General features: G+C 37.1%; 1 pseudogene; it reads right to left on the reverse strand.

The window, feature by feature from the left end:
* Positions 1–400: 400 nt before the first annotated feature.
* LOC119540849 lies at positions 401–1075 on the reverse strand (annotated as a pseudogene).
* Between the last annotated feature and the right edge of the window lie 21966 nt (positions 1076–23041).

Consider the following 23041-nt stretch of genomic DNA (forward strand, 5'->3'; position numbering starts at 1 on the left):
AAAATGCCCCAACCACTGTTTCTCAATATAGAAAAGACTAAAACTACATGTGGTTTCTCATACAGAAATCCCATCTCTGTCCCTTGAAATTCCCCTAATTTCATTCACGAGAAGGGGATTTAAAAAAAGACTTAGAGTAGAGTACTTTACCGCAGCATTCAGCTTTCCTGTGAAATACTCAGCATCTTCAATATTATGAACACTTCCCTTTTTATTTCAGTAAGCTAGACACTGGCTTCAGTGTTTGTAGAAATGGGAGGTGGGAAAGAACCCATTCAAAGCCATTTTAGAAAGTGACTGTTGGCGGAATAGCATGTGTCCAAGTTAAAAATAGGAGGATCACTTTGTTGCTTGGTTGCCTTTCCAAAACTATTTTTTTTGTTTCCTTTTTACATAAGCCTCAGTCCCCACTCCAGAGTGGACGTGGCTGGAGGCACTGGCCTTGCTCCTCCGGCTTCTCACAGGCTGTTTTCTCATTGCTGCAGCAAGGCTTGACTAGATGTATGTCAATGAAGACGTCCCCAAAACGGCCTTTATGGGTAATCCTACCATGTAGTTTATGTCTTTTCTGGTATGTGAGATCTAAAAAGGAAAAGATTGGTGTTTTGCTAGAGCCAGAAGGCATCTCTGCATCTGAGCCATTAGGGTAACAAGGAGATTGGTCTGGGGAGGCAGTTATGGAGGTTCTGTAAGCATCAGAATTATGACATTTAAATTCTTTCTGCAGTTTACTGATCTGGTTGCTTTTTATCCTGTTTCCAAACTGAGTTTTCACTTTCTTTGGTTCCAATGTCATCTTTAGACCAGGTGCAGCCCTTGCATCTACCACATGATTCCAGTTTTTTTGTTGTTGTTGTTGTTTTTTTTTTTTGTTCCTGCTGACAGCTTCTTCCATCTTTTCACAGGCAATGCAGATGTTTCCTGAACAAGTCTTATGCAACACAAAACAGCCCTGGAAGTCCCTTATATATTGTCTACTTTTGGTGAGTCAAGAACTAGAGGACTTAGCCCTGCAAATACAGCAGCCCTCTATACTTCAGTACTTCTTTGGCTTCTGAAAATCAAACATCTTTTCTTCTGGCAAGTCTTCCAAAAACAGACGTTCCATGTGCAATAACATTCCTGAGGAGTGGGTGCACACCAGGCCAGACCCCTCTGCTCACTCCCTCCTCAACTGCCTTGTCAAGCAGCTGTTGGAATTTTGATTGGGATTGCATTGAATCTGGATATTACTTTGCGTAGAATTGACGTCGTAACAGTATTTAGTCTTCCAATCCATTAGCACAGAATGTCCTCCCATTTATGTAGGTCTTTTAAATTTTTTTACAATTGTTTTGTAGTATTCTGTATATAAGTTCTTTACATATGGGTTAAATATATTCCATGATATTTGATTATTTTAGGTGCTATTGTAAGTGGAATTTTTCTTAATTTCCTCATCAGATGGTTCGTTACTATTGTATAGAGACACTACAGATTTTTGCATGTCAATCTTGTATGCCATCACTTTGCTGAAATTGTTTAAAAGATCTAGTAGCTTTGTTGTGGTTTTCCTCCTATTCTGCAAACAGGGAAAGTTTTACTTCTTCCTTTCTAAAACAGATGCCTTTTGTCCCTTTTTCTTGCCTGATTGCTTTGGCTAGAACTTCCAGTACAATGTTGAATAACAGTGGTGACCGTGGGCATCCTTACCTTGCTTCTGATCTCAGAGGGAGAGTTTGCAGTTTTTCACCATTGAGCATGATGTTAGCTGTGGGTTTTTCGTATATACCCTTTATCATGTTGAAGAAATTTCCTTCTATTCATCATTTTCTAAGTGTTTTTATCAAGAAGCAGTGTTGGCTTTCATCATATCTGACAACTGAGATAATCTTGTGGTTTTTCCCTTCATTCTATTAATGTGTTATATTATATTAATTGATTCTCTTACACTGAACCACCCTCACATACCTGGAATGAATCTCACTTGATCTTTGTGTATAATTTTTTTATTATGATGTTTGATTTGGTTTGCTAGTATTTTATTGAGAATGTGTGAATCCATATTTGTAAAGGATATTGGTCTGTAATTTTCTTTTCTTGCAGTATCTTTATCTGGCTTTGGTATAAGGGTGATGTTAGCCTCACAGAATGAGTTAAAGAGTGTTCCCTTCTTGTTAATTTTTTTGGAAGAGTATGAACAGAATTGGTGTCAATTCTTCTTGGAATGTTTGGCAAAATTCACCAGTGAAGCCAACTTGTCCTGGGTTTTTCTTTGTTGGGAGGTTTTGATTACTGGATTCAATCTCTTCGCTTTTATTTGGTCTGATGAGATCCTCTATTTCTTCTTGAAACATTGTAGGTAGCTTGTGTGTTTCTAGGAATTTGCTGTTCATTTCATCTAGGCTATCTAATTTATTGGCATACAGTTTCTCATAGTATCTTCTTATAGTCCTTTTTATTTCAGCAGGGTCTGTACTAATGTCCCCCTTTTCATGTTTGATTTTAGTTGTGAACTCTCTCTCTTTTTCTTTCTCAATCTAGCTACAGGTTGTCAATTTTATTGATCTTTCCAAAGAACCAACTTCTGGTTTTGTTGATTCTCTCTATTGTATTTTTTATTCCCTATTCCATTTATTTCCACTCTTGATCATTATTATTTCCTCCCTCCTGCTCCCTTTAAGTTTAGTGTTTGCTCTTTTCCAGATCTTCCAGTTGTGATGTTATGTTTCTGATTTGAGATCTTTCTTCTTTTTTAATGTAAACAGTTAGAGCTATAAATTTCCCTCTCAATACTACCTTTGCTGTATCCTGAAAATTTTGATATGTTGGGTTTCGTTTTCATTCACCTCAAATATTTTCTAATTTCCCTTGTGATTATTTCTTTGACACACTTGTTGTTTAAGGGTGTTTCATTTAATTTCCACATATTTGTAAATTTTCCAGTTCTCCCTCTGTAATTAAATTCTAGCTTCATTCCATTGTGGTCCTAGAAGATACATTGTATGATTTTAATATTTTTAGATTTATTGAGACTTGTTTCGTCTCAATAACATTCGATCTATCTGGGAGAATAGCCCATGTACACGAGAGAAGAATGTATTCTGTTGCTGTTGGGTGAAGTGTTCTATACACATTAGGTATAGTTGATTTATAGTACCATTCAAGTCTGCTATTTCTTTATTGATCTTCTATCTAGATGTTCTATCCATTCTTTAAAATGGTATATTTATGTCTGCTACTATTAATGTAGACTTGTCTATTTCTCCCTTCAAATATACCAATATTTTCTTCATATATTTTGGGGCACTGCCATTAGGTGCATATATATTTGTAATTGTAAAGTCTTCTTGTAGAATTGACCCCTTTATCAGTATATAGTGACCATTTTATCCTTTGTAATTTTTTTACTTAAAGACTGTTTTATCTGATATTAGTATAGTAACCCCCATTCTCTTTTGGTTACTATTTTTTTTTCCATCATTTCTCTTTCAGTGTACTTACGTCTTTGAACTTATAATGATTCTCTTGTATACAGCATATAATTGGGTCATGCTTTTTTTTTATCCATTCTGCCAACTTCTGCCTTTTGACTGGAGAGTTTAATCCATTCACATTTAAAGTAACTTCTGATAATGCAGGACTTTCTTCTATTTTGGACAGTTAGTGTTTGAAGTGCTTATTGGTGGCATTGGTGGAGATGTCAAAAAAAAAACAATTATTCATATAAGCCTAGAAATTGGGTGAGAGGCATGGCTGAAGTTGTAAACCTTGGAGTCATTAATATACAGATGATATTAAAAGCACAGAACTGGATGAGATAACTGGAGAAGTGAGTGTTGCTGGAGGAAGGGTCTGAAGGCTCATCATTGAAGAACTTCTGTTTTGAGGTCTAAAAAAGAGGATCCAGCAGAGAAAGCTGAGAATGTAGAGCTGGTGATGGGGCAGTAAAACCAATACAGTGGGGCCCCATCAGCCACGCAAATGAAGTGTCTTAACAAGGAGGGTGCAACCCATTGTGTCAGAAGCTGTTGCCAAGTGGAGGTAGATGAGAACTAAGAATCACTCATTAGATTTGCCACTGCAGAAGGCACTTGTGACATTGAGGATGGCAGTGTCAATGGAGTAGTGGGGACAAATTCTCTTTCAGGTGGCTTCAGGAAAAAAGGTACTTAGGAAAGAGAGATAGTAAGTATAAATCTTTGGAGGAATTTCATAGTCAAATCCATCCATTTTTTTCCCTTAAGGTTGGTCTTTTTATAATATTATTTTGTAAATCCATACTTAACACCAAATTAACAAAAGTTTTCTCTTACATTTTCGTTCACTAGCTAAGGGTTTCCTTTCACATTTAGATCTTTAATCCAATTAGAGTTTATCTGTGTGTGTGATATGAGGTCAGACACTTTCCAACTCCTCCAGAAGATTATTTCATACCTTCTTCTCTCTCTTCAAACTGTACTTTCCATTCTTTGTTTCCTACTTCACAGAGAAAAGAGAAGCAATTAAACAAAAATATCCACAAGCTGCCATGGACATGTATATTCACATACCTGTATCTGTGCCTATGTCTTTTATCTCTCTCCAATTTACCACAAATTAACTAGCCATCATCTTATCAAGGCCATTTGAACCCTAAAATTCTATTTGAACCCTAGATCTCATTTATAACCAGAAGCAGAGAGAATGTCCACATTTGGTCTAGAATCAGATAGACGAAGGTTTAAATAGTCACTCCATTATTTCCTGTGTGACTTTAGACAAGTCTTTTTTCAATTTGTTGGAGGGGTGGGGATGGGGGATTGGACTTTGGAGATTTCCGTTATTTCTTGTGGATTCAGTATCATGCTTAAAAATATTTTGTTAATTATACAACATCTGGATGCTTTCCACTGGGACTTTTCTGGAATATCTAATCTGCAATAATTCTGGAAGGAGCAAAATATTTTGTTTTTCAAAATCAGTAATTTCAGTTCTTTTTCTTCTTAATTGATCATTCTATCTTCATAATACAGAGGGCATTGGATAGAGTCCTTAGCAGAGCAACTCATTCTTAGTGAGGCTGAGTTAGCCTTAGAGTGAAGGATCTGCCCTAGTAAATCTTAAAAGCAAACCTCAAAAGGATCAGTCTGATCTACAAGTAACTTAAAGGCATGCAGGGACACAGTCCAACACTATTTAAAGGAATACAACAAAATCCAGCAATCAACAATGTAAAATTCTTGTTGTTCAACACTTAAAATTTGTTTTTACTTTGTCTCAGTTGACCTTTCCTAAAATCATTTAGCATTGAGCTATGTCTTATGTAAATCTAGATTCCAAATCAGATTTTCAGCAATATGTAATACATTTAAAGAGATCAGGTGACAAAATACTTAGCATAATTTTGTATATTTATAGTATCATGCATCTCAGGAGCTATGAACAACACTTTAAACCAGTGTTACTCTAGCATTTTCTCAATGTTGCCCTCCTAAGAAGACTTTTTAACCCCTTTTTGTTCCATAATCACCCCTCCCATGAAATTTTAAAACCATAGATATAACAAATATCTTTTTAAATGCTATATGTATACCTATGCTTTATAAATTGAAAGAGTAAGATTTTTCTCCCCTGTTGGGCAATATTTGCTTCCATTGAGAGTGCATGCTGTGCACCATGTGCAGTTTATTCCCTCAGTCACTTCAAACTTTGAAAGTAGAGCCTTAATGGTTATTTGCCTGCCCTTCTATCTCTTACCAACAAAATATTAGAAATTGAAATTTTCAGATAGCATTTCCAATAGCATCCAAAAAGCCATTAAATATTTAGGCATATATCTGACAAAAGATGTTAAAAACCCATACACTGAAAACTACAAAATATTGCTGAAAGAAATTAAAGAAGACAGTTTAAATGGAGAGATATACTATGCTCATGTATAAGACTTTGATGATGTCATGATATCAGTTCTTCCCAAATTTATCTATAGATTTAATGTAATTCCAATAAAAATTCCAACAGGATTTTTTGGGTGGAAATTAGTAAGCTGTTACTAAAAATATATATTGAAAATTTTTAAAGCTGGAATACAACAAAGCAATTTTGAAAAAGAACAAAGTTGGGGGACTTACACTTCCTGATTTTGAGACTTACTACAAAGCTAAAATAATCAAGACAGTGTGGTAATTATGTGAAGATAGATTCATAGCCAGTGAAACAGAATAAAGAATCCAAAAATAGAGCATACCTATATAGTCAACCGAGTTTTGCAAAACTGCCAAGGTATTTCAATAGGGAAAGGATAGTCTTCAACAAATGTTGCTGGACTAACTGTATATCAGATGGGAAAGCATGAACCTCTACATTTACCTCTTGTCATATAAAAAATTAAATCAAAATGGATTATAGCTATAAATATAAAAACTAAAAGTATAAATTTCCAGAAGAAAGCACAGGAGAAAATCTTTATGACTTTGAGTTAGGCAGAAATTTCTTAGATGTGTCTCAAAAAGCACAAACATAAAAGAAAAAAAATGACAAATTGGCTTTAGCAAAATTGGAGAACTTTTGATATTTGAAAGATACTATTAAGAAAATAAGTCATGCCACAAACTGGTAGAAAATATTTGCATAACATATATCTGATAAAGTAATTGTAACCAGAATATAAAAAGAATTCTTACAATTCAATAAGAAGGCAAACAACCCAGTTTTTAAAATTGGAAAAAAATTGGGTACAGACATTTCACCAAATAAAACATACAATGATAAAAAGCACAAGAAAGATGTTTAACATCATTAGTCTTTAGAAAAAATGCAAAGTAAGACCACAATGATATTAATGCACACTATTAGAATGTACAGAGTTTAAAGAAAACAAAACTGACCATACCAATTGTTGAATGGGATATTTTCTTAAAAAGTTAAATCTATACTTTCATGTTATCTAGCACTCCTATTCCTGGGTATTTACCCTCCAATGAATACATTGCATATGAGTGCTCATAGAAGCTCTATTTTAATAGCCAAAGCTGTGAACAACACCAATGTCCATCAAGTGATGAATGGCTACACAGATTGTGTTACATCCATACAATGTAATACCCCTTAGCAATAAAAAGGAACAAAGTACAAATAAACTCAATGTACCGGTTCCTATATATTATGCCCCCCAGAAAGAGCCATGTCCTTTGATGCAATCTTGTGGGGGCAGACGTGTTAGTGTTAATTAAGTTGGAACTTTTGGATTGGGTTGTTTCCAAGGAGATGTGACCCACCCAATTGTAGGTGATAATTCTGGTTAGATAATTTCCACACCCGTTCAGTCGTGGACCTTGATTAGTTTACTGGAGCTTTATATGAGAACTCAGACAGAAGGAGCTTGCCGCAGCTGAGAGACATTTTGAAACCTGACATTTTGCAGAATGCCGTTTTGAAATGCCATCTGGGAACAAGCAGACACCAGCCACATGCCTTTCCAGCTAACAGAGGTTTTCCAGATGCCAATGGCCTTTCTCTAGTGAAGGTATCCTATTATTGATACCTTACCTAGGACACTTTATGACCTTAAGACTGTAACTTCATAATTAAATAAGCCCCATTTATAAAAGCCAGTCTGTTTCTGGTATTTTGCATAGTGTCAGCATTAGCACTCAATGACACAGTTGAATCTCAAAAGCATTATGCTCAGTGAAAGAAGCCAGATACAAAAAACTGTATGTGATATGATTATATTTATGTGTAATTCTAGAAAAGGCAAAACTATACTGATTGACAGCAAATCTATCCTTCTGGACCTGGAGTGAGAGGGAGGGGAATTCTGTAAAGGGTCACTAGTGAACTTCTGAGGTATTGGGATTGTTTTATATCTTGATTGTGTTGGTAGTTACACTAATGTACCCATTTGCCAAAATGGGTATCTGTTAGTTAGAAATAAGCCAGATGCATAAGGACAAATATTGTATGATTTCACTGTGATGAACTAACTATAATAAGCAAACTCAGAGTTAGAATCCAGAATACAGGTTACCAGGAGATAGGTGTTAGAGAATAGGGAGTTGATACTTAATTTGTACAGAATTTCTATTTAGATGGATGGTAGGTGTGGAAACGGATGGTGGAGATGGTAACACATTGTGAGTGTAATCAACAATACTGAACTATAGAGGTAAATGTGGTTAAAAGGGGGGAACTTTAGGATGTATACATTACTAGAATAAAAATTGAAAGATAAAACATAGGACTGTACAACACAGTGGACCCTATTTTAGTTGATGAGCTATAGATAAAAGTACAAGTATAAGAATGTTCTTTCATGAATTTTAATAAATTTACAATACAAGTATAAGGTGTTAATAATAAGGTAGTACATGGGAAAAATACACCTAATGTAAATTATGAGTGAGGGATGATAGTACAGTTTTAATAATCTTTCATCAATTTTAACAAAGGTAACTACTGTTAAAAAATTGGTATAATTATAACAAAACATTGTCATCAATTGTAACAAATGCTCCACACCAATGCAAGGTGTTGGGGGTGGGGTGGTGTGTGGAGAACCCTTATTCTACACATGACTGTTTTGTAAACACACAACTTCTCTAATACAAAAAAAAGTAGTCTGAAGTCCACTGAATTCAATGACAATGGATTAGCACAGGCTGTTGACTGTCTCCCAGGAACTATCCAAGATGACAGAACGTATTTGCTGGTTCCCAGAATCTAGTTCAAAAATTGTGAGAAACCCTTGGGAAGTCAGTGGGTCCCAGGTATAGTGGGAAATCTAAGGAGGGAGAGAGCACTTGGTATTGAACAATGGGTTGTGGGAAAGCTTTCTAGTTATACCCCCATTTTCTTTCCTCTCATAGTACTCACACTTCTACAGGGAAGGGGAAGGTAAGAAAAACAGCAGCTTAGAACCAGCCAAAGGTAACTAAATAAAATTAGGTAAGTCTAGAGTCTGACTGAGATAGGGAGTGAATGAGTAATAACAGGTGGGAGGATGCTGCTCATGGTCTAGTAATTGCATTCAGTGGAGCAGGTCTTGGAAGACAGAAGTGTCTCAGTACAGTTTTATCTGTGGCAAATAAGGGGAAAAGAATTGTTGAGCCTAGATTGTAAAATGAGAAGGTATTTTCAACCTCTACTCCCTACTCCTTATTCCCAAATTTATCTGAAGAGACACAAAAGCTTGGACCCTGGCTTTAAAAAAAAAAAAGCTTTATTGAGATATAATTTAAATAAAGTAAAATTCACTCATTTTAGATAAACAGTTAGATACCCATTTTAGCAAAGGGGTACATTCCTGTAATCACCAACACTATGTCCTCAAGATTCATCCATGTTGTTTCACGCATCTTAACTTCTTTCCTTTTTTATGGCTGAATAATATTCTGTTGTATGTATATTCCACATTTTGTTTATCCATTCATCTGTTGATGGACACTTGGGTTGCTTCCATCTTTTGGCAACTGTGAATAATACCAGTATGAACATTAGTGTGCAAATATCTGTTTTGATTGAATGAGTGTTCCTATATCTCCACATGCTCTCCAACTGTTGTAATTTTCTGTTTTGTTTAATAGTGGCCATTCTAGTGGGTGTGAAATGATATCTCATTATTGTTTTGATTTGCATTTCCCTAATAGCTAGTGATGTTGAACATATTTCCATGTGCTTTTTAGCTATTTGTATAACCTCTTTGGAGAAATGCCTATTCAAATATTTTCCCATATTTTTCATCGGATTGTTTGCCTTTTTAATGTTGAGTTGTAGGATTTCTTTATATATTCTGAGTATTAAGTCCTTATTGGATATGTGGTTTCCAAATATTTTCTTCCATTGAGTAAGATGTTTTTTCACTTTCATGACAAATTCCTTTGATGCACAAGTTCTTAATTTGGAGGAGGTTCCATGTATCTATTCTTTCTTACATTCCTTGAGCTTCGAGTGTAAAGTCAAAGAAACCATTGCCTACCACAAGATCTTGAAGATACTTCCTTACATTTTCTTCTAGAGTTTTATAGTCCTTATCTTTAGGTCTTTGATTCATTTTAAGTTAATTTTTGTATATGGTGTGAGGTAGGGGTCTTCTTGTATTCTTTTCCATATGAATATCCAGTTCTCCCAACACCACTTGTTAAAGAAACTATTCTTACCCAGTTGAGTGGACTTGGCAGCTTTGTCAAAAATCAATTGGCCATGGATATGAGGATCTATTTCTAAACTCTCAGTTTGATTCCATTGGTCAATATATCTGTCCTTATGCCAGTATCATGCTGTTTTGATGACTGTAGCCTTGTAATCAGATTTAAAATCAGGAAGTGTGAGTCCTCCAACTTCATTCTTTTTTTGGTCAATATATTTTTGGCTATTTGGGGCCCCTTACCCTTCCAGATAAATTTGACTTTTGGCTTTTCTATCACTGCAAAATAGGCCAAATTGGAATTTGGGATTGTTTTGAATCTGTAAATCAGTTTGGCTAGAATTGACATCTTAATAGTATTTAGTCTTCCAATCCATGAACACAGAATCTCCTTCCATTTTTTAGGTCTTCTTTGATTTCTTTTTGCAATGTTTTGTAGTTTTCTGTGTACAACTCCTTTATATTCTTGGTTAAATTTATTCCTAGCATTTGATCCTTAGAGTTCCTACTTTAAATGGAATTTTTTAATTGATTTCCTCCTCATATTGCTCATTACTAGTTGTTTTGGTTTTTTAAAGCTGCCAACTTGCTAAAGATGGAGTGGAGTAGCCTCACACTCCAACAGTGAGAAACCTGCCTGCTATCATCTGCCATCTATTGAATCGATTATTCTATTCCAGTATATATGTATAGTGGTTTCACAGTTGTTAACCTGTACCCCCAGTGGGCAAGAACTTTATCAGAATCCATTGTTTATTCACAGTTGCTTTTGCTCTTCATCTTATGGATTTCACTCATATCAAAGTTACTTAGTGTTTCAATTTGCTAAAGCTGCCAAAATGCAATATACCAGAAATGGGTTGGCTTTTTCAATGGAAATTTATTTGGTTACAAATTTACAGTTCTAAGGCCAGGGAAATGTCCAAATCAAAGCATCAAGAGGAAGATACCTTCTCTGAGGAAAGGCTCTGGCATCTGGGGTTCCTCTGTCACATGGGAAGGCACATGGTGATGTCTAGTGGCCCTTCTCTCCTGGGTTCTGGTTTCAATGACTTTCTCTCTCAGCTCCTGTGGGTCCTTGCTTATTTCTCCCAGGGCATTTCTCTCTCAGCTCTCCGGGCTTTTACTATATTTTATCCTCTTCACAAAGGACTCTCTGGTAAAGGATTAAGACTCACCTTGAATGGGCTGGATCACATCTCAATTGAAATAGCCTAACCAAAAGGTCCCACCCACAATAGGTCTGCCCCTAAAAGAATGGATTAAAAGAACCTGGTATTTTCTGGGGTACATAACAGCTTCAAACCAGTGTATAGAAATGCTACTGATTTTTTGCCTGTTGATCTGAATCCTGCCACTTTGCTGAACTTGTTTATTAGCACCAGTATCTTTGTTGTGTTTTTTTTTTTTTTTTTTGGACTTCCTATGTATAGGACCATGTCATCTGCAAATAGTGAAATTTTACTTCTTCCTTTTCAATTTGGACATCTTTTATCTCTTTTACTTGCCTAATTCCTCTGACTAGAACTTCCGGCACAATGTTGAGTAACAGTGGTGACACTAGGCATCTTTGTCTTGTTCCAGATCTTAGAGGGAAAAGCTTTCAGTCTTTCACCATTGAGAACAATGGTAGCTGATGGTTTTTCATATATGCCCTTTATCATGTTGAGGAAATTTCCTTCTATTACTATCTTAGAAGGTTTTAATCAAGAAAGGATGCTGGGTTTCATCAAATGCCTTTTCTGTGTCAATAGATATGATCATGTGTTTTTCCACATTCAAGTTCTAATGTGGGGTATTATATTAATTGATTTTCTTGTGTTGAACCCTCTTGCATACCTGGGATAAAGCCCACTTTGTCATGGTGTTAATGTGTTGTTGGATTCAATTTGCAAGTATTTAATTGAGGACTTTTGCATCTACATTCATTAGAGTGGTTAGGTAGTGTTCCCTCTTCATTTTTTGAGAAGTGTTTGATTGGTATTGGTATTAATTCTTCTTGAAAATGATTATTAGATTTCACCTGTGAAGTCATCTGGTCCTAGGCTTTTCTTTCTTGGGAGGTTTTTGATGACTAATTCAATCTTTTTACTTGTAATTTTATGTTGAGGTCTTCTATATCTTCTAGAGTCAGTGTAGGTAGTTTGTGCATTTCTAGGAATTTGTCCATTTCATCTAGGATTTCTAATTTGTTAGCATACAATTGTGCATAGTATCCTCTAATGATTCTTTTTATTTCTGTGGGGTCAGTTGTAATGTCCTCCCCCCATTTCTGATTTTATTTATTTTTGTCTTCTCTCTTTTTTATTTGTCAGTCTAGCTAAGGGTATGTCAATTTTATTGATCTTCTCAAAGATCTTCTCTTCTTTATTGATCTTTTGGTTTTTAAATTTCTCTCTATTATTTTTTATTGTCAATTTCACTGAGTCCTGCTCTAGTCTTCATTATTTCTTTCCTTCTGCTTGCTTTGAGATTAGTTTGTGGCTGTTTTTATAGTTCCTCCAGGTGTGCAATTAGGTCTTTAATTTTAGCCTTTTCTTTTCTAATGTAGGCATTTAGGGCTATAAATTTCCCTCTCAGTACTGTTTTCACTGCATCCCATAAGTTTTGATGTTTTGTGTTCTCATTTTCATTTGTCTCAAGATATTTACTAATTTCCCTTGCAATTTCTTCTTTGACCCACTGATTGTTTAAGAGTTGTTTTAATGTGCTAAGGCTGCCAGAATGCAATCTACCAGAAATGGACTGGCTTTTACAGTGGGAGTTTATTAGTTCACAAATTTATGATTCTAAGGCCATGAAAATGTCCCAATTAAGACATCAACAGGACAATACCTTTTCTGAAGAAAGGCCATTGGTATTTGGGATTCCTCTGTCACATGGGAAGGCACATGGCTGGAGTCTGCTGGTCCTCTCCTGGGTTTAGCTTCTGGTTTCTGTGATTTTCTCCAAAATGTCTCTGGGCTTCTATCTTAGCTTCTCTCTTAGCTTCTCCTGGAGGCAAATTTGGGATTACATATCTTACCTCCTCTGAGCTCTCTTCAAAATGTTTCTGCCTTTTATCCTCTCATAAAGAACTCCAGTAAAGATGATTAAGACCCACCTTGAATGGGCAGGGTCACATCTCCATGGAAACAACCTAATCAAAAGGTCCCAACCAACAATAGGGCTGCACACACAAGACTGGACTACAAGAATATTATTTTCCTGGGGTACATAACAGATTAAAACCAGTACAAGAGTGTGTTGTTTAACTTCTATATAGTTGTGAATTTTTCAGTTTTGTATCTGTTATTGATTTCCAGCTTCATGCTATTATGGTCAAAAAAGTGCTTTTATGATTTCAATCTTTTTAAATTTATTGAGAACTGTTTTGTGACACAACATGTGTTCTATCTTGGAGAATGATATTTGTGCACTTGTGAAGAATGTATACCCTGCTGTTTTGGTGTACAATGCTGTGTAAATGTTTGTTGGATTTAATTCATTTATCATATTATTCAAGATCTCTGTTTCCTTATTGATCCTCTGTCTAGATATTCCACCTATTGATGAAAGTGGTGTATTGAAATCTCCAAATATTCTTGTAAAGATGTCTGTTTTTTCCTTTAGTTTTGCTAGTGTTTGCCTCATGTATTTTAGGGCACCATGTTTAGACACATAAATATTTATGATTGTTATTTTTGGTGGATTGCCTCTTTTATTAATATATGGTGTTCTTCTTTGCCTCTTATAACACTTTGGCATTTTAAGTCTACTTTGTCTGATATTAGTATAGCTACCCCAACTCTTTTTTGTTTACCATTTTCATGGAATATTTGTTTCCAACCTTTTACTATCAACCTATCTGTGTCTTTGAGGTTAGGGTGAGTCTCTTGTAAAGAGCATATAGTTCGCTTATACTTTTTATCCATTCTGCCAATCTGTATCTTTTGATTGGGGAGTTTAATCCATTAACATTCAATATTCTTAATGTAAAGGCAGTACTTACTTAAACTACTTTATCCTTTGATGCTTATATGTCATATGTTTTTCTGCCTCTCTTTTTACCCTTTTAGTTACCCTTACTTAATCTTCATTTCTTCACATAACTCTAAGCCACCCTTTCCTGTCTTCCTTCCAGCCTGCAGAACTCCCTTTAGTATTTTTTGCAGGCATGTCTCATGTTGACAGACTCTCCCAGTCTCTGCTTATCTGTGAATATTTTAAACTCTTCCTCATTTTTGAAGGACAATTTTACCAGATAAAGAATTATTGACTGGCAGTTTTTCTCTTTCAGTACCTTTAAATATATCATACCACTGCCTTCTTACTTTTATGGTTTCTGATGAGAAATTGGAACTTAGTCTTATTGTGAATCCCTTGTATGAGATGAATCACTTTTCTCTTGCTGCTTTCAGAATTCTATCTTTATCTTTGGCATTTGACATTCTGATTAGTATGTGTCTCTGAGAAGATCTGTTAGGATTTATTCTGTTTGGAGTAAATTGTTCTTGAACATGTATATTTATGTCTTTCATAAGAGTTGGGAACTTTTCAGACATTGTTTCTTCAAATATTCATTCTACTCTTCTCTTCTGGAACACTCATGACACATATGTTTGTGTGCTTTGTGCTGTCATTCAACTCCCTGAGACACTGCTCTTTTATTTCCATCCTTTCCTCTCTCTGTGCTTCTGTCTGCAATAGTTAGATTGTCCTGTATTCTAGTTCACTGATTCTTTCTTTTGCCTGTTCAGATTTGCTGTCGTGTGCCTCTAGTGTATTTTTAATGCAATTTTATTGAGATATATCTATGTACCAGATAATCATCCAAAGTGTATCATCAGTGGTTGCCTGTATCATCATATAATTAATTGTGCATCATCACAATTTTTGAACATTTTCATTACTCCAAAAAATAAAAATAAGAATACAAATAATAGAAAAGAACACCCCAAACATCCCATACCCCTTATTCCCCTATTATTTACTTATTTATTGTCTTTACTTTCTTACTCATCTGTCAATACACTGGACAAAGGGTGTGTTAGTCACAAGATTTTCACAATTTCACCATCACCCTGTAAAAGCTATACAGTTATACAACCATCTTCAAGAATCAGGGCTGCAAGAGTGACATGATCACATAGCAATGTAAACAGCTACTGAAAAATTCTATCCAGAGATTCTGTGGAAAAAATGACAATTCTGAATTGTTTGAAATTCTGGAGGAGGATATGACTGGAAAAAGACCCTGCAAATGTGGAATTGAAGACAGAGGAGAAATATCAGGTAGAAATTTTCCATCCCAGATGAGCCAGTCCTCTCCCCTCACCCTCACTCAGTCTCCATGTGGGAAAGGCCCAGAAACAGCAGACTGGTACCCTCCCAACAGGGAGATAGATTTTAAAATCTCTCACAGCAGTGAAAAATACACTCACTGTTTGATGACCTGGTGGACACAGGAGGACATTTCAAGGCCCAGATCAGTGAGGGGCAAAGAGACTGAGAAAACATGGACAGAGATGCATTTCCAGCCCTGGGTCTGAAAGCCCTTCCCTACCCTTGAGGAAAGCAGCAGCTGGTGGCTGTTTCCTTGCCTTGAAGATGGCTGGAGTGCTGGGTCAGCTGAGGGAGTACTTTGCCACAGGTGGAGCCCCACATTGAGTCACATTTTGGCTGGCAAAATGAGGGCATAGGAATCCCACAGTTTCAGCTTCACTGGGTCATACAAAGCCTATGCTTGGAGGCAAAGCAGCTTCTGAGGATGATTAATTTACAAAACAGCCCCATCTGTTGGACTGTCAATAAAGTGCAAGGGAAGTAAAATACTTTTAAAAATGCTTCAGACCCTAGGCAGAGGCGGGGCAAGATGGCAGACTGGTGAGCTGTATGTTTTAGTTACTCCTCCAGGAAAGTAGGTAAAAAGCCAGGAACTGCGTGGACTGGACACCACAGAGCAATCTGTCTTTGGGCATACTTCATACAACACTCATGAAAACGTGGAACTGCTGAGATCAGCGAAATCTGTAAGTTTTTGCGGCCAGGGGACCCGCGCCCCTCCCTGCCAGGCTCAGTCCCGGGGGAGGAGGGGCTGTCAGCTCCAGGAAGGAGAAGGGAGAATTGCAGTGGCTGCTCTCATCGGAAACTCATTCTACTGATTCAAACTCCAACCATAGATAGACTGAGGCCAGACACCAGAGACTCTGAGAGCAGCCAGCCCAGCAGAGAGGAGACGGGCATAGAAGGAAAACAACACGAGAAGCTCCAAAGTAAAAGCAGAGGATTTTTGGAGTTCTGGTGAACACAGAAAGGGGAAGGGCGGAGATCAGGCCTTGAGGCGCATATGCAAATCCCGAAGCAAGGCTGATCTCTCTGCCCAGGGCACCTTTCCTTAATGGCCCTGGTTGCTTTGTCTATTAGCATTTCAATAACCCATTAGATCTCTGAGGTGGGCCGTTTTTTTTTTTTTTTTTTTTTTTTAAATCCTTTTTGCTTTTTCTAAAACAATTACTCTAAGAAGCTCAATACAGAAAGCTTCAAAGAATTGAAATTTGGGCACGTCAAGTCAAGAGCAGAAATAAGAGAGCTCTGAGACAAAAGGCAATAATCCAGTGGCTGAGAAAATTCACTAAACAACACAACTTCCCAAGAAAAGGGGGGTGTCCGCTCACAGCCACCATCCTGGTGGACAGGAAACACTCCTGCCCATCGCCAGCCCCATAGCCCAGAGCTGCCCCAGACAACCCAGTGTGACGGAAGTGCTTCAAATAACAGGCACACACCACAAAACTGGGCGTGGACATTAGCCTTCCCTGCAACCTCAGCTGAATGTCCCAGAGCTGGGAAGGGGGAGCAGTGTGAATTAACAGAGCCCCATTCAGCCATCATTTGAGCAGACTGGGAGCCTCCCAACACAGCCCAGCAGCCCAGAACTGCCCTGGGGGGACGGCACTCACCTGTGACATAGCACAGTCATCCCTCAACAGAGGACCCGGGGTGCACAGCCTGGAAGAGGGGCCCACTTGCAAGTCTCAGGAGCCATACGCCAATACCAAAGACTTGTGGGTCAGTGGCAGAGACAAACTGTGGCAGGACTGAACTGAAGGATTAGACTATTGCAGTAGCTTTAAAACTCTAGGATCATCAGGGAGATTTGATTGTTAGGGCCACCCCCCCTCCCCGACTGCCCAGAAACACACCCCACATACAGGGCAGGCAACACCAACTACACACGCAAGCTTGGGACACCAATTGGGCCCCACAAGACTCACTCCCCCACTCACCAAAAAGGCTAAGCAGGGGAGATCTGGCTTGTGGAGAACAGGTGGCTCGTGGACGCCACCTGCTGGTTAGTTAGAGAAAGTGTACTCCACGAAGCTGTAGATCTGATAAATTAGAGATAAGGACTTCAACTGGTCTACAAACCCTAAAGGAACCCTATCAAGGACAGCAAATGCCACGAGGCCAAAAACAACAGAAAATTATAAAGCATATGAAAAAACCAGACGATATGGATAACCCAAGCCCAAGCACCCAAATCAAAAGACCAGAAGAGACACACCTAGAGCAGCTACTCAAAGAACTAAAGATGAACAATGAGACCCTAGTACGGGATATGAAGGAAATCAAGAAGACCCTAGAAGAGCATAAAGAAGACATTGCAAGACTAAATAAAAAAATGGATGATCTTATGGAAATTAAAGAAACTGTTGACCAAATTAAAAAGATTCTGGACACTCATAGTACAAGACTAGAGGAAGTTGAACAACGAATCAGTGACCTGGAAGATGACAGAATGGAAAATGAAAGCATAAAAGAAAGAATGGGGAAAAAAATTGAAAAACTCGAAATGGACCTCAGGGATATGATAGATAATATGAAGCGTCCGAATATAAGACTCATTGGTGTCCCAGAAGGGGAAGAAAAGGGTAAAGGTCTAGGAAGAGTATTCAAAGAAATTGTTGGGGAAAACTTCCCAAATCTTCTAAACAACATAAATACACAAATCATAAATGCTCAGCGAACTCCAAATAGAATAAATCCAAAAAAACCCACTCCGAGACATATACTGATCACACTGTCAAACATAGAAGAGAAGGAGCAAGTTCTGAAAGCAGCAAGAGAAAAGCAATTCACCACATACAAAGGAAACAGCATAAGACTAAGTAGTGACTACTCAGCAGCCACCATGGAGGCGAGAAGGCAATGGCACGATATATTTAAAATTCTGAGAGAGAGGAATTTCCAGCCAAGAATACTTTATCCAGCAAAGCTCTCCTTCAAATTTGAGGGAGAGCTTAAATTTTTCACAGACAAAGAAATGCTGAGAGAATTTGCTAACAAGAGACCTGCCCTACTGGAGATACTCAAGGGAGACCTACAGACAGAGAAACAAAGACAGGACAGAGAGACTTGGAGAAAGGTTCAGTACTAAAGAGATTCGGTATGGGTACAATAAAGGATATTAATAGAGAGAGGGAAAAATATGGCAAACATAATCCAAAGGATAAGATGACTGATTCAAGAAATGCCTTCACGGTTTTAACGTTGAATGTAAATGGATTAAACTCCCCAATTAAAAGATATAGATTCGCAGAATGGATCAAAAAAAATGAACCATCAATATGTTGCATACAAGAGACTCATCTTAGACACAGGGACACAAAGAAATTGAAAGTGAAAGGATGGAAAAAAATATTTCATGCAAGCTACAGCCAAAAGAAAGCAGGTGTAGCAATATTAATCTCAGATAAAATAAACTTCAAATGCAGGGATGTTTTGAGAGACAAAGAAGGCCACTACATACTAATAAAAGGGGCAATTCAGCAAGAAGAAATAACAATCGTAAATGTCTATGCACCCAATCAAGGTGCCACAAAATACATGAGAGAAACATTGGCAAAACTAAAGGAAGCAATTGATGTTTCCACAATAATTGTGGGAGACTTCAACACATCACTCTCTCCTATAGATAGATCAACCAGACAGAAGACCAATAAGGAAATTGAAAACCTAAACAATCTGATAAATGAATTAGATTTAACAGACATCTACAGGACATTACATCCCAAATCACCAGGATACACATACTTTTCTAGTGCTCACGGAACTTTCTCCAGAATAGATCATATGCTGGGACATAAAACAAGCCTCAATAAATTTAAAAAGATTGAAATTATTCAAAGCACATTCTCTGACCACAATGGAATACAATTAGAAGTCAATAACCATCAGAGACTTAGAAAATTCACAAATACCTGGAGGTTAAACAACACACTCCTAAACAATCAGTGGGTTAAAGAAGAAATAGCAAGAGAAATTGCTAAATATATAGAGACGAATGAAATGAGAACACAACATACCAAAACCTATGGGATGCAGCAAAAGCAGTGCTAAGGGGGAAATTTATAGCACTAAACGCATATATTAAAAAGGAAGAAAGAGCCAAAATCAAAGAACTAATGGATCAACTGAAGAAGCTAGAAAATGAACAGCAAACCAATCCTAAACCAAGTAGAAGAAAAGAAATAACAAGGATTAAAGCAGAAATAAATGACATAGAGAACAAAAAAACAATAGAAAGGATAAATATCACCAAAAGTTGGTTCTTTGAGAAGATCAACAAGATTGACAAGCCCCTAGCTAGACTGACAAAATCAAAAAGAGAGAAGACCCATATAAACAAAATAATGAATGAAAAAGGTGACATAACTGCAGATCCTGAAGAAATTAAAAAAATTATAAGAGGATATTATGAACAACTGTATGGCAACAAACTGGATAATGTAGAAGAAATGGACAATTTCCTGGAAACATATGAACAACCTAGACTGACCAGAGAAGAAATAGAAGACCTCAACCAACCCATCACAAGCAAAGAGATCCAATCAGTCATCAAAAATCTTCCCACAAATAAATGCCCAGGGCCAGATGGCTTCACAGGGGAATTCTACCAAACTTTCCAGAAAGAACTGACACCAATCTTACTCAAACTCTTTCAAAACATTGAAAAAATGGAACACTACCTAACTCATTTTATGAAGCTAACATCAATCTAATACCAAAACCAGGCAAAGATGCTACAAAAAAGGAAAACTACCGGCCAATCTCCCTAATGAATATAGATGCAAAAATCCTCAACAAAATACTTGCAAATCGAATCCAAAGACACATTAAAAAAATCATACACCATGACCAAGTGGGGTTCATTCCAGGCATGCAAGGATGGTTCAACATCAGAAAAACAATCAATGTATTACAACACATTAAAAACTCGAAAGGGAAAAATCAATTGATCATCTCAATAGATGCTGAAAAAGCATTTGACAAAATCCAACATCCCTTTTTGATAAAAACACTTCAAAAGGTAGGAATTGAAGGAAACTTCCTCAACATGATAAAGAGCATATATGAAAAACCCACAGCCAGCATAGTACTCAATGGTGAGAGACTGAAAGCCTTCCCTCTAAGATCAGGAACAAGACAAGGATGCCCGCTGTCACCACTGTTATTCAACATTGTGCTGGAAGTGCTAGCCAGGGCAATCCGGCAAGACAAAGAAATAAAAGGCATCCAAATTCGAAAAGAAGAAGTAAAACTGTCATTGTTTGCAGATGATATGATCTTATATCTAGAAAACCCTGAGAAATCAACGATACACCTACTAGAGCTAATAAACAAATTTAGCAAAGTAGCGGGATACAAGATTAATGCACATAAGTCAGTAATGTTTCTATATGCTAGAAATGAACAAACTGAAGAGACACTCAAGAAAAAGATACCATTTTCAATAGCAACTAAAAAAATCAAGTACCTAGGAATCAACTTAACCAAAGATGTAAAAGACCTATACAAAGAAAACTACATAACTCTACTAAAAGAAATAGAAGGGGACCTTAAAAGATGGAAAAATATTCCATGTTCATGGATAGGAAGGCTAAATGTCATTAAGATGTCAATTCTACCCAAACTCATCTACAGATTCAATGCAATCCCAATCAAAATTCCAACAACCTACTTTGCAGACTTGGAAAAGCTAGTTATCAAATTTATTTGGAAAGGGAAGATGCCTCGAATTGCTAAAGACACTCTAAAAAAGAAAAACGAAGTGGGAGGACTTACACTCCCTGACTTTGAAGCTTATTATAAAGCCACAGTTGCCAAGACAGCATGGTACTGGCACAAAGATAGACATATAGATCAATGGAATCGAATTGAGAATTCAGAGATAGACCCTCAGATCTATGGCCGACTGATCTTTGATAAGGCCCCCCAAAGTCACCGAACTGAGCCATAATGGTCTTTTCAACAAATGGGGCTGGGAGAGTTGGATATCCATATCCAAAAGAATGAAAGAGGACCCCTACCTCACCCCCTACACAAAAATTAACTCAAAATGGACCAAAGATCTCAATATAAAAGAAAGTACCATAAAACTCCTAGAAGATAATGTAGGAAAACATCTTCAAGACCTTGTATTAGGAGGCCACTTCCTAGACTTTACACCCAAAGCACAAGCAACAAAAGAGAAAATAGATAAATGGGAACTCCTCAAGCTTAGAAGTTTCTGCACCTCAAAGGAATTTCTCAAAAAGGTAAAGAGGCAGCCAACTCAATGGGAAAAAATTTTTGGAAACCATGTATCTGACAAAAGACTGATATCTTGCATATACAAAGAAATCCTACAACTCAATGACAATAGTACAGACAGCCCAATTATAAAATGGGCAAAAGATATGAAAAGACAGTTCTCTGAAGAGGAAATACAAATGACCAAGAAACACATGAAAAAATGTTCAGCTTCACTAGCTATTAGAGAGATGCAAATTAAGACCACAATGAGATACCATCTAACACCGGTTAGAATGGCTGCCATTAAACAAACAGGAAACTACAAATGCTGGAGGGGATGTGGAGAAATTGGAACTCTTATTCATTGTTGGTGGGACTGTATAATGGTTCAGCCACTCTGGAAGTCAGTCTGGCAGTTCCTTAGAAAACTAGATATAGAGCTACCATTCGATCCAGCGATTGCACTCCTCAGTATATACCCGGAAGATCGGAAAGCAGTGACACGAACAGATATCTGCACGCCAATGTTCATAGCAGCATTATTCACAATTGCCAAGAGATGGAAACAACCCAAATGTCCTTCAACAGATGAGTGGATAAATAAAATGTGGTATATACACACGATGGAATACTACGCGGCAGTAAGAAGGAACGATCTGGTGAAACATATGACAACATGGATGAACCTTGAAGACATAATGCTGAGCGAAATAAGCCAGGCACAAAAAGAGAAATATTATATGCTACCACTAATGTGAACTTTGAAAAATGTAAAACAAATGGTTTATAATGTAGAATGTAGGGGAACTAGCAGTAGAGAGCAATTAAGGAAGGGGGAACAATAATCCAGGAAGAACAGATAAGCTATTTAACGTTCTGGGGATGCCCAGAAATGACTATGGTCTGTTAATTTCTGATGGTTGTAGTAGGAACAAGTTCACTGAAATGTTGCTATATTATGTAACTTTCTTGGGGTAAAGTAGGAACATGTTGGAAGTTAAGCAGTTATCTTAGGTTAGTTGTCTTTTTCTTACTCCCTTGCTATGGTCTCTTTGAAATGCTCTTTTATTGTATGTTTGTTTTCTTTTTAACTTTTTTTTTCATACAGGTGATTTGAAAAAAGAAGGGAAAGTTAAAAAAAAAAAAAAAAATGACAAACAGGGGAAAAAAAAAAAAAAAAAAAAGATGTAGTGCCCCCTTGAGGAGCCTGTGGAGAATGCAGGGGTATTCGCCTACCCCACCTCCATGGTTGCTAACATGACCACAGACATAGGGGACTGGTGGTTTGATGGGTTGAGCCCTCTACCATAAGTTTTACCCTTGGGAAGACGGTTGCTGCAAAGGAGAGGCTAGGCCTCCCTGTATTTGTGCCTAAGAGTC

Source organism: Choloepus didactylus, chromosome 7, assembly GCF_015220235.1.
Source record: "Choloepus didactylus isolate mChoDid1 chromosome 7, mChoDid1.pri, whole genome shotgun sequence".
Lineage (NCBI taxonomy): Eukaryota > Metazoa > Chordata > Mammalia > Pilosa > Megalonychidae > Choloepus > Choloepus didactylus.